Source organism: Setaria italica, chromosome VIII (assembly GCF_000263155.2).
Source record: "Setaria italica strain Yugu1 chromosome VIII, Setaria_italica_v2.0, whole genome shotgun sequence".
NCBI classification, from domain to species: domain Eukaryota; kingdom Viridiplantae; phylum Streptophyta; class Magnoliopsida; order Poales; family Poaceae; genus Setaria; species Setaria italica.
Genome location: NC_028457.1, coordinates 19,842,635 through 19,856,222, shown reverse-complemented (window position 1 = coordinate 19,856,222; position 13,588 = coordinate 19,842,635). Strand labels below are relative to the sequence as shown.

The following is a 13,588-nucleotide window of genomic DNA, read 5'->3' as shown; positions in this document are numbered from 1 at the left end:
TCATGGAGCAAACATATAACATTGTACGGACATAAAAAATGTAACAACCAACTTAGTCTTTTACAAACGTGACATGAATAAACCTAACATGCTTAGTCTTTTACCAACTTAGTCTTTTACAAACGTGACATGAATAAACGTGACATGGAATAATTGGGCACATGATAGGTTCAGTGGCGTGACCGCCGCTCATCCGGAGGGCTAAAAGGATCTCTTGGGCGACGCTCCCTCCTTGGATGCGTGGGCAGCACATTGGCGCTGCCAACATCGGTGTGGTCCCGGGAACGACGACGCCGGCGTGGCAACCGGGTATGAGTTGCAGGTTCCTATTGAATAATTGGGCACAAATCATAAAATTTGTATGACACTTCGGGAGCGAACATTAAAATGTATAATTGAAATTAGAGGAACTTCTGAATATACCTGGCTGGACTCTCCCTGCGTCTGAGTCACAGGTGGAGCATCATGAGAAATCTCGAGTTCCTCACCATACGTAGGGTCATCATCATCAGACTGCTCACCTTCCGAGTCCTCGCTTTCCTGAGGGGATGCGGGTTCCTTACCTCGCGATCTCCTGCTAGGACCTGCCGCAGTGGACGGTGTTGCAGCCCTGGGGGTAGTCACCAATGCAGTCCGACGTGATCCTGAAGAAGTACCCTGGACATTGCCCCCGTCGTGCGCATCTGAGGATGTCATGCAGTTCATCCTCTGCGCCATTCTCCTGCAACTTTTACGAACCCTCTGCCATATATTCACGACTATGTTATTGATGGTTACAAAGATAGTACGAGTATAAGTGAAAATTTGTTTGGGCTTCTACCTCTGCAAAAGCACGAAGCAGACTATCACCTTCCCCAACAGCGTGCTCCATAATCACGCCCGCCTCGTTAGAGAGCCTTGCAAGCTGCTGTCCCTGCACGCAGGAGTTTTCATTCCATAAATGATCAATGTGACGATACTATAATTACAAACCGAAAGCTTACCATGTAGTCGTGGAGAGGTGCACGCTCAGGCTGTGTCCCATGGCGTGTCATGGTGTCGTACGCGTCAGCTATGTCAGCGTCATCATCAGACGGTGCATCCTCAATGGGCACATTAGTCCAAGATGGTTTCACTTTGGTTCTCGTCGAAGTACAGTACCATCTTATGTACTCATTGTTGGGTCGTCAGTACGGTCCACCTTCAGGATCGCATCCTTCCTTGTTCTACCACATGTGGATGTACCGGTCATGCTTCACTCTCCAATCATTCTCCTTGTACCGCTTTCTGCGGTCGATACTGCATCAGAAATTAGTGAAGTATTAGTATAACACGTTAATTGCGTTAATTGAATACCCTCCAATAGTTATTTATTCCTGCGTACCTGTGCAGCTGCTGCGAAGTCGATAATTCCAAAGGAGGGCACGGTTGCATCCTCCCAAACTGCCGCATCACCCTATGCGGCATATGAAACTCTACCACGTAGTACAGTATCATTGGGGTCGTGCACCTCCACAGCTCTCTGTCTCTGTAGCACGTCGGTGAAAAGACGATTTGGCTAAGCTGCTGACGGTCATACGGTTTCCATTCCACCTTCAAAAATTTTCACGCAATACTTATTTCATCTACCATTATACGCAAGTTAGCTTAAAAAACTATTATGGTTACCAAATTACCTGGTGCTGCGTGAGAACATCAAACTCGTTCGTGTAGGCCCTGTAGCGCCTATCCGGATTGCCACGAACGGGCCGCACATGCTTCCACACGTGATAGAACGTGGGAAGAGCATCGTCTCGATGCCATGGCTGAAATTGCAAGTAAGTCCAATTGGTCACATGATACAATAGTTTTTCGAACATTAACGTAGAAAAAGGAATTAGCCGTTGTGACTTACATCGACACGGAGGCGGGAAGGTCGACCCACGGGCATTCGCTCCCAAATCCATATCTGGAGCATATAAGTGCACCCTCCAACATTGGAATCTCTCGCTGTGCGCCGGCAAGCCTCACATAACTGTCTGTACAGCCAGGCAAGAGCCGTTGAGCCCCAACTGTAAGTGGCTATGTTTTCCCAAACTTGACCTAGAATGGGGAGAACCATCCACGATACTGTGTTCCCAGCTGCATCTGGAAGGAGGAATGTACTGACAAAGTGCCATAGCCACACTCTAGCAAAGCGCTGCACGACCTCGTCATTTGCTCCCGGAGGACACACCTCGAAGTGCTCCCTCAACCATGCCAAGCTAACACCAGACGTCTTCTTCGAGCTATCTCCGCCCTCTGGCTCTGGCGGCCTAATCCCAATATGCATCTCGACCATATCACGCCAATTCTCATTCTGGATAATACCTGTCACTGGCTGCCCATGCAGTGGAAGGCCGAGTATCATAGCCGCATCCTGCATTGTGATGGTCATTTCTCCGAAGGGCATGTGGAACGTGTGAGTCTCCGGACGCCACCTGTCGACCATAGCGGTCAACAGTGGTCCGTCCATTGGAGGGAGACCCCCCACGACCTGAACAGTGATATCCAAGAAACCTGCTCTCTGCAGGTACTGGGCGTACCGCTCATCCCACCTAAGTGGTGAGTGCACCCTAGCCCTCAGTGGTGTCAAATTCTGCAAAACATTATAAGATTATTACCAAAATGAGAAGTCAATCCAATTGTGAATAACGGGCTTCTAAAGTGGTAAGTAACACAAATATGATACAAATGACATTTGCAGTATGAAATTGTTTACACTCTACACAAGCGAATAGTAACGATAGGCACATCCTTAATTTATAAGAACATTTCATACAAAAATCTTGCAATTCTCATCCTAAGGTATGCATTCATCAGCAAAAATTAGCAACCATTGTTATACCTCATTCAGGTCCGCGAGGTGGTGGGCACGGTGGTGCAAGTCGTAAGCAGCCTCAAGAAGAGGGTACCCCAGGGCCGCCATCCTAAAGAAACAACATAAATGATCGTTAGTAAAAAGCTTCATTACATGATAAGTACGGAAAATATGATAATGTACTACTATAAAAAAGATAAAATAATAGCCACGCATAATACAAGCAACGCGCATACCCAATTGTTCGAAGTACGCGGCCTATTACTGCTCGGTCTAGATTTAGTGCCTTTTGATTTTCTACTGCGGCATGTGCAATTCCTGATGATTTTGTGGCACTTGGAGCAACGATTTTCCGACTTGTCAATATCAAAATCACCAGTATCATAATCTGCAGAAAGCCTCCCTTCCGACACGTCCATCTCGCCTGTGAAACGCTTCTTCTGCCGCCTTCCTACTTTATTTCTCATTAAACTGGGGTTAGGCACGTACCCTACCCCTTCATATGCCGGCCATTGTGACGGATCTAGGTAAGGTTGAAAGCTTGATTCCCAAATTTTGATGGTGTGCTCCCTAGAGTACAACGGTGACATGTACATGGAGCTTTCAAAGTTAAGACCTCTTGCCTTGCAAGCTGTAATGAAGTGTGAACATGGAAGGTGCAACAATTGAGGAACATTGCAGGTGCACGAAACTTCGTGCAGATCCACTCTATAGTGTCGGCCTCCATGACTCTCACCCCCAATGTTAGTCGTACCGTAACTTCTTATAGAATACACCATCCTTTCTGGCCCGTACGGTTCTGCTAAGTGGTGCACGGATCTAAGCTCAGCCTCTGATAAATAATTATCTGCAACTTGCCCAATTCTATAGCCTTGATCTAACATTTCACGTGCCTTTCCCCATCGGTTCACAAAGTAGGCGTTGCATTTTTCGAATGTGTATTCAATAATTCCAGCGACGGGCCTACTTCGGATGCCTTTGAAAACTCCGTTGATTGATTCCGAGAAGTTCGTGGTCATAATACCCCACCGCATCCCCCCCTCATCGAAAGCCTGCGCCCATTTATCCTTATCCCCCATTTCACCCTTCAACCATTCTTTTGCGTCGTCGTTCAAGTCCTTCACTAAATCTTCTAACTTCTCACGAAATTCTCTCTCTGTATGAACCTTGCATAATAATTTCAATTTTCCAATCACACGATTGCTCTTCTGCCGACGCGACATGTTGGCAGCAAAGTGCCTCATGCACCACCTATGCACAAGCGGTGGAAAACCATCAATGTGGTCCTTCGCACAATTTAGAAGCCCATGATGCCTATCTGATATCATACACACTATCCGTGAAGGTCCAAGAACATGTACCCGAACAAGTTTCATAAACCATGACCAACTCTCATTATTCTCACTCTCGACCAAGGCAAAAGCAAGAGGCACAATCTGTTGTTCTGGATCTACAGCAACTGCCATCATTAATGTACCCTTGTACTTGCCAGTCAAGAATGTACCGTCCACCAGTATCACAGGACGGCAATGTTGAAATGCCTCACTACATTGAGGGAAGCACCAAAATACCCTTTGCAGTATATGCTTCAACACTTCATTGTCAGGAACCATCATGCCACATGAGTCGATCCACCATTTAACTCCGGGATTGTAGTAGGTTATAGCTGAGAGTACCCTAGGAACCATGCCGTACGACTCCTTCCAGTCGCCCCAAAGCAGGGCAACAGCGTGTTGCTTCGCCCGCCAAGCCTTCGAATACTTCACACGGTACCCACTAAAGATGAAGATGGACTCCACGAGTGATGGCACCGATGTCTCGCTGTCTTTACGGATAATGCCTAGGATACACCGTCCAAGGTACTTTGCTGTGCACTGTACATGCTCTCGCTTCGGCTGTGACGACCGACAAGTATGCGGTTGCACAACATTTGAAATTCTCCATTGTCCGGTGCTTGATATTAGCCGAGACCATACACGCCAATGGCATCCTTGCTTGCACATCACATTGTATCTTAAGTTCTTGTCAGAGTGAACTACGCTAAAAGGTCTATGTAACCTCACCGCGTAGTCAGCCAAGAAAAACTTCAGCTCCTCAAGACTATTGAACTTCATCCCCTTCTTAATCACTGGACTCTCACCAATGGACGTCCCTTCGGCATTCACCATACTAGATTCACATATTGCTTTGTGAACCATACTTATGTCCTTATCATTGGGAACGGATGGCAGTTCGACATCACGTTCTTTTAACATCCGCAACTCACACTGGGTGTAAGAAAAACAATCGTCCATACGACGAATGCCTTCTACATCATGTACGGTTGCGGTGTCAAATTGCAGTCCATCCTCTTCATTTTCTACCCCGACGTTCTCATATTCATGCCCACCACTCTCAAATAGTGATTCCTCCTCTACCTCCTCACCTACTACCCCATCTTCCTCCAATTCCCAATCTTCGGAACCCATAGAGACATTATCAACATCTATATTTGCTTCATCCCTCTCAAAAATGTTATTGGAAAAATCATCATTGGCAATAGCCAAGTCAAAATCACGTTCTGTTTCACCTAACACGTGATGCAACATTTCTGACTCCTGGGTACCATTATGGTTCACTACCGTCACTTCCTCCCTCATGACAACATTTGGGCCAGGCATACGAACAATTTCGACTATAACCTCCAAACATGCAACATTAGCTTCGTGCACAACATCCTTATAGTGCTTCCAATTCGCATCGGATGCTAACTTCATGAGAACATAATGAGCTCTAGCTTTCCCACAATCAAAACGACCTCTCAAACTGATCTCATCCACTCTACATCCATACTTCGTCATTACACGGTCAACTAAATCACTAAAATTTGGAGGACCATCAAATATTTCAATTGACTCATTCATATTCTCTAACTCCCCATTTTGTTTCACAACACCACCATGAAAAAATCGAACTAAACGATCCATCTACAAAATACAAATATTTCACCATGTCATATACACTACACATTGCACATATTCGACATATCAACTACACACATTACATATATTGGACAAATTGCAAACAAAAAATACACATATACATTGCACTATACGATTCAATGAATATATCCTTAAATCAATAAGTTCTACATGTCAATATCGCGGGAAGAGACTCAATTGCGTATGAACTACGTATCATCTAACACAAAACACCATTGCATTTCATTGAAATTTCAAATCACTAACCTAACCCTAAGTCACCTAAACATCCTCCGATCTACCAAATGCAACGGTAAAACACGAGAATAAGTAGGGGAATACCTTCCACACGAAGCAGGGATCGATTCCCACTACTTTCCCCCACCGAAAACGCCGGATTTTGGGTGGATTTGGGGGTGGGGCGGCGGGGGGCGGCGCTGGAGCATCGGGCTCGGGCGTTTCTGGAGGAGGAAGAAAGGAGGGAGGGAGGAGGAAGGGAGCCGACGCGCGGAGTAAGTGTTGGCCCTGCCGCGCCAGGCGGGCTGGCGCGGCGAACGCCCGCCCACGTCAGCGCCCGCCTGGCGCCGCGACTCGCCGCGCCAGCGTGGCAGGGGGCTGCCGCACCAGTGCATGTGGCGCGACAGCATGTTACTGCCGCGCCAGGCGGTCTGGCGCGGCCAAAAGGGTTAGGCCGCGCAAATAAAACCCCGCTGAGGTTATTTTTAAAAATAAAGAAAAAAAGGGTTAAAAATAAAAAAAAATTCGACGGACGCTAGGCACGTCCGTTTTTTTTTTTTCCGTCTCTTCCTCCCCCGCATCACACGCCGCCCGCCCCCTGTTTTTTCCGGTATCTTCCTCACCCCGCATCGCACGCCGCTTCCTGAATCCCGATCCGTGTCGCCTCCACACCCTTCGCCGCTGCCCTCTTCCTCGCAGGGCCAGGGAACGGCCCGTCGCCGCTGCCCTTCCGCCACCCTCCCCACCCGCCGCCAAGCGCCCCAAGATATTCTTCTCCTCGGACTCGGAGGCCGACGCCGAGCCTACCTCGCCCTCCGCCGCCGGCGCGGGCGCCGACCCCGGGCAGCGCCGCCCCAGGTACAAGCGCCGCAAGGTCGCCATCCTCCCCAGGGCGGCGCCTCCGTCACTCGATCTCCGCCTCCTCTCTCGCTCCATCCCCCACTGGTGACGCCCCATCCCCCGCCGGAACTCGATCGCCAACCATCCCACCGATGGTGCATGGGCTGTAGGAATGGGGATCCGTGCGAACCATCTTCTCTGGCAACAAACCGGCGACGGCTGCATCTGTTCCGGCGGCGGCATCTGGACGTCTCTGCCTGCAAGTTTGCCAACACGGTGCCCGTGCAAGCCTTCAGGTAATCACTTCCATGATTTTTGTCCATTCAATTCGACCAATCCAATTTGATCGAATTCGTATCAATCGTCGTAGGATTGAATGGCCACGGGATTAGTTTTTTCCTTTCCAATCATCATATCACGAGATGGCATGAGCCATCATGTCAATTTTGTGGCCGGCCGGGAGCCCAATGGTTTCTGTGCTTTGGTGCCTGCTCCTGCAACTCTTTTCTAGGATAATAAAAAATTCTACTTTCACTTGACACACACTTGATTTATTTTTGGTCGATTCTGCAATGAAACAATGCCGGATTCTTCCACGAAACGGTGCTGCAAAGGTTTGGTGTTTTAATGATATATTGTCTAGCCTATTGCCTCCTGTGTGATGCCATGGACCATGTTGTGATTGGGGGTAGAATTCATGGTTGGGTTAGCTGAACTCTAGTAGCTTCGACCATGGGATAGCTGAAATCAGTGCTAAATGTTGGATCTGAAATTAGGTTTACTCTGCTTTGGAAAGTTTGGATGTTTGGGTGCGAAATTGTCAATTTAGTGCACACATTGTTAATACGTTTTGAGTAATCTTGCAAGAGGTAAAAAAAAAGAAAGTTCTGTTAATACTATGAAACTGTTGGATGCATGTATTCATTCAACTTCTCTCTCAGGTTGTAATTTGTGGAGCTGTTGTAGTTCTGGATAGCAATGTTGGATGGATCATCACGTGGAACAGAACAGGCTAGGCTGCTGCTGTCAATTTAGTATACTTTATTTTATGTTTCCTTCAAAGGCTTGTAGATTTTTTTCTTTTATTAGGAACAGTTTTTTTTTTCAGAAACCTAGCCTCAAGCTCTCAGGTTGAGCAGTTATGTCTTTGCCTGAAAAGTAAAAGCATAGATATATTATTGTACACAACCTACTTGGAACCTGTTACCTGTCGGGCAATGAGAAAACTACAGTGTTCATATCGATTGCATCATTTTATAGAAAACTATGGATTGTAACATAACTACAGAAGTATGACAGCTTCAGGCCCTATTGAAATTTTTTAGTTCATCTCAAATGTGAGCATGCAAATATGCAATCCTCAGCGTGGTGTTCTGCATTACTTGATGGAGTTCTTCTTTGATTATGTGCTAGCAACTATCGTCTGAAACAAGCTGCTATGTATTGTAACCTAAATGCATCTTAAAAGGCCAGCAATAATGTCCTTTGTCTTGTGATCTACAAATACCTCTTTGCATATGTGGGCCTTATATTTGAAAATGATTTTACACATGGCTTTTTTTCATAGATATGTGTACATATGAATTCTTGAGATAATTAAACCTAACTTGTCTGCCTTGTACTCTTGACATGTCCTCTGCTGCTGAGCCTGTGAAACCGTTGCCTGCTGGCGAAGTTCCATCTGCATAGAAGAGTCAAGTTCCTCTGATAAACCTGGCTGGACATTTGGTGTGCAGTAAGTTACAGGCAGAGACGAAAGAGGGGCCAGACCAAGTGTAGAACTGGAATAGTATATGGCTTTCTAGGAAGGTAACCTCTTGAAACCAGAGCATGGTAAGGTACTGAGGTGTATCAAAATTTTGAAATCGCTATGCTTTTGCAATGGTTTATGTTGCACAATAGGGGCAATCGGCAATAGATATACTGATATGCATAGAATTTTGGTTGTATACTGAACGACCTTACATGACAGTGCATTACTATGTGATTGTGTTCATTTGTATCTAGCCAACCATGCTTAACATATGGACCACGCCCAGAGAGAGGTCAGTTCTGCATGTCTGGTACATAACAGTCTGGCTACTTATGCATACATTTTTGCTCTTAGTTTTTACCAGGTACATTCGTTCCTGTAATCATCTTTGATCTTGTCATGTTGCTTACTGTTGCCAGAAAATTATAAGTTCTTTCTCGGTCTTGTAGATAATTAGCCGTGATGTACTGAGACTAATGTTTTCCATAAACCTGGTGAAGAAATATCCATCATTTTGAACTATATATAATTTGGATTCTCTTCTTATACTGAACCAAGTATTTGCCAGGCCTACTGTTTGATTCGGCATACTGCACCAATAGACTATGAAACTTTTCTGTAGCCTTGCAAGTGCGAAAACAATATTTGAGTACTAACTCGCCATTTTCCTTCTTTTATTGGTGGTAAATTTTATCCCAGACTCACGGGAACTGCTTACAGGAAAGAAGTAGAATAGCAAGCGAGTAATATGCTACTTCATTTTAAGAAGATGCGTGCTCAGAGAAAGGTTGGATTGCGTAATTTTCTGGTTGGTTATTGCACACCTGAAGTTAGTATTTTGTTTTTGAGGAATCACTTTCTAACATTGGGATAACTACTTGTGTCTTTGAGGAATCACTTTATAACATTGGGATAACTAGTGTCTGATGAGCAGGTAGAAGCAGAAGCTATTTTACTTGAATCAAATAATTTGGCTACTGCCATATGCAATAATACATAGGAAAATTAAATAGTTGCATTTAGCTTTAGATTCTTCATCAAAGAATATATTTCGAAGGTAAGTTCCTACCATAAATTTGCAGTGTTTATTTGAATGATTATCTATCTTGCTGAATTTGAATATAAATCTGTACCTTTGTCACTTGTGCTGCTTGAGCTCATGTCTAACTGATGCACAAAATGGTGGTGGCATACTTCCATAACCTGTCCAGCATAAGCAACAAGCAGCATTCATGTGCTAACAGGGCAACACTACATAACCAAATTTAGTTTAAATCTAAGCCTGATTTAGTTCAACATAACCATATGCTATCACCTGTACAGCAGTGCATGTATTTTTCCTTGCTAAATTTGCAAACTGACTTGTCATATTCTTCGTTACAGTCAGTTCACCTATTGTCAACTAAAGGAAGCATTGGCATGGAATGGAACGGAGGGGAGTTAAGGATTACACGATCCTTCATACTTTGGGGCTCTTTTGGTTCTTGATGGAGGGTTACTTTTGGTAACTAGCAACTTAAACAGAACCTTTTGGTTCCACAACATTGTTCACCACTCAACTGGATGTACGTGACAAATGGTAGGTCTTGTACACATGACATATGTCTATTGAAATATAATAATGAACAATTGGGACACGTTCATGGATGTGTATTGGAATGAGATTTGGATTTATATGTGCATGACAAGTTAATATTGACTGTGGTTGAATGTATGAATGCAAAATGATTATTACGGTTGGAAACATGGTCACGGACATATTTGAGAGGCATTTTCCTTCTGGTTATTATGAAGGGAATTTGTTTTGCCGTCGCAACGCACGGCCACATTCCTAGTTGACTAAAAATATTCATACATTGCAAGAAAGATTTATAAAAAATGTAACAACACGTCCTAGACTAGGCCCGGGTTAACCGGGCCGGACCAAAATTATTGCCATGATTGTCCATGTTACCAACAAGTAACCTTTCTTCTTAGTGCAAGCTTTAAACTAATCCAATCCAAAGCCTAATAATTCAAAGTTGATTCTTGCAAACCCTCCCTCGACCCCTTTAATTAAATAAATGCGGGCCAGCCTCCATTCCACCTTTTGACTTTAATCTCCCAGTGTTGGGACGATAAAAAACTAATTTGGCCAGGATTCTGCACAAGAAGCCTGAGACTGACAGGTGAGACCAGGGCACCACAGGAGTAGTTGCACTAACTGTAGCTGCTCAGTGGATCCCTTAGCTTAGAGCAATGTCTCTTTGTTTTGACGCTAATGATTGCGAGTCGAAAGTCTAGTGGAAGGCCACCCTGGTTAGAGTCATCCTTGTTGGAATCACCAATGTGATCCCATTAAGTAGATAGTGGAGGGTAATGTGAGGACTAGGATTAAACTAGATTAGTGGAAGCAGTAGATTAGGTAGTGGATTGGAGGTTGAGCCCCACGCACCTCCCATGTACTTTTCCTTTTTATTTACCTGGGCTGGTGTTTATTATTTTTTTAACATTTGTTATGTTGCTAAGGTTGTATATAATCACCACCACCAATCCATGGTGGTGAGCTGTCAATCAAGTTTCTTTTTAATAATAGAAGAGTTTTCCGACTTCAACCTCAAAAACTGGAGGAAACAGTCCCCAGCAGTTATTACATGTAGTAGCTTACGCTACACACCCACAAATAAAAGTTCATAAAAACAAAAATCTTATAAGCCAATCCGTAAAGTGAAAGGCCACTCATGTGAAGAAATGCAAAGCTGCCATCTCCGTATCACGACATGTTAGGATTAAGTGCTCTTGGTCATCCTCGCTTGCTGCAACTTGGTCCAAAGTCTGAGACACCTACAGAAAAGATTTTGGTTGGCACTTGTCAAATACAACGCCATTCCTAGTAAGAGTGTGCACAGTTTGAGAAAAAGCATTTGTTTTGAAAAATACAGGTCAATTATTGCTGTGATCTTGGGTAGTAAATTGTAAAGTGCGCACAACGTGTTACGGTGTTAATTAGCAAGCTTCTTTTGTTATGTAGGATCCAATGTGTCAGTGTCTCACTCTCAGTTCTGTCTGTGATCTCTTCATACTGTCCTCTTACAGATTTCAATCATCACCATAAGCCACAGAGGCGCCTCTTGTTACAAAGGGGAAATTATCAATAGAGTGTGACTGTATGCAGATGGATTTCAATGTAAATATAAGCTTCAGCGGTAAAAGGATGGCCAAGTTAGAGTTATATCAAAAAACGTTTGAACAGGTTTAATAGAAAATAAACAAGGGGTTAGTTGAGTAAAGAACTAGTTATCAGCAACAGCAATCTCAAAGCATCTTCTTTGCAAAAAATAAAATAAAATAAAATAAAAGCATCTGTTAAACAAATTAACCGTTGCCCTGTTCAGGATATCTCATTGCCATTCATCACCACTGGTGCATCATCCATCAAGTCAAGCTCTGTCACCGTCACTGTTAATTTTGAGATCCGTCTTGCGCTCAATTTTGACAAACATGTCTTGTGTCATCATGGAGGATCGTGGCTTTGACGATTTTCTTTTCTCTGCTACTATGTCAAACCACTTCCTGTTCACCTTCTTGACAACCAGAGCTATTTGAAGAAGTGAGCTATGCGGTCCTGTTTCCGGAAAAACAAGCAGAGGTGGACATAGAGGTAGCCGGGTACGGCCGGTAAAGAACCCTCTAATCTAGCCTAGCAAATTTAAGGACGGGCTCAATAAGAGTCGGACTTAAATACTATATGATTTAAGTTACTATATGATTTTGAACTAAAGATAGATAGAGCTGACTTGGTGAAGGAGTTATAAGGATCATCCATTTTTCTCCCTTTTTTATTTCTCCTCCTCACCCAAATCTGTCGTCCATGTTAGCATTCCATGGTGATGAATGTTTAGGTTAATCCACAATGTTTGCCAGGTACTGAATGCGATATGATGGGTGAAGGGATTGTGACACCCTAAGAGGGGTGAATTGGGTATTCTAAAAACTAAGGCTCCAAGCACATATAAAACCTATTCCAGATTCTATCTAGATGTGCACTAGGTTTTTTTATATGTTGCTGTCTCTACCACAAAAGAGTTTTGCACCCTAGGTTTCAAACCTATAAACTACACATGAAAATTCTAGGAAAGGTAAAAGCGGAAATGTAAGTGCAATAAGAAATGCGGAAGTAAATAATGTAGAGAAGGCAAACTCCTGGCGTGATGACACAGTGATTTTTATCGAGGTATCGGAAAGCAAAGCTTTCCACTAGTCCTCGTTGTTGGAGCCCCTCTCAAATGGAATGCCCGCGCAAGGGCATAAACTCCCCGGTACAATAACTCCGTAGATAGTCGACGGACCTTCCCTATGCGCAAGTGGATCTCTACCTAGCCTCTCGTGGATGCTCCTTACCGCTCTTCACTTGGTAGAGCTTCGGCAAAACGCCTAGGACCTCTCCTCCCTATCACAACTACCGGCGGCCACTCCACAAACGTGGTTGGAGGGTCTCGCAAGACTTACAAGCCCCGGAATTACAACTCTTGGTGCGCGCAAGTACCGATACAAAAGGAGGTGTGCAAACCTTGCCTAACTCTAGGCTAATCCCTAAAGCAAACTCGCACTAATTAAGACCTAAGCTTTATGCTAATTGCCTTAATCTTCTGTTTAGCACTTTGGTGGCTAGAGCACTTGTGTGTATGTGGAATACAAGCCTTCAGATGCTCCAAGCTCTAACACCCTTGAAATGGCCGGACATTGGGGTATAAATAGACCAAGCCAAGAAACTAGCCATTGCACCAACAGTCACATAACTGTGATCACCGACTGATTCGGTGCACTAGCAATGCACCGCCGAATGAGTCGGTGGTCTCCTCAAGGAAGCCATTGAGCCGCTGACACCTGGGTCCTTTTGTCACCGACTGATTCGGTGACTCTTCTTCAACCTCACCGTATGAATCGGTAGTTCTTCTGAGCCGCTGCCTTCTTGCTTCATCGATTGATTCGCTGTATTGC

General features: G+C 44.5%; 1 long non-coding RNA gene across 2 annotated transcripts; it reads left to right on the top strand.

Annotated features, from left to right (window-relative positions):
* The first annotated feature begins 6,607 nt into the window (after window positions 1-6,607).
* On the top strand, window positions 6,608-10,303 carry LOC105915058. Of its 2 annotated transcripts, XR_001164774.2 has the most exons (4): window positions 6,608-7,151; window positions 7,797-8,664; window positions 9,308-9,395; window positions 9,992-10,303. It is a non-coding gene; the product is annotated as an uncharacterized LOC105915058 (long non-coding RNA). The 2 variants fall into 2 exon arrangements; XR_001164773.2 differs by having other exon boundaries at window positions 6,612-8,664.
* The last annotated feature ends 3,285 nt before the right edge of the window (window positions 10,304-13,588 follow it).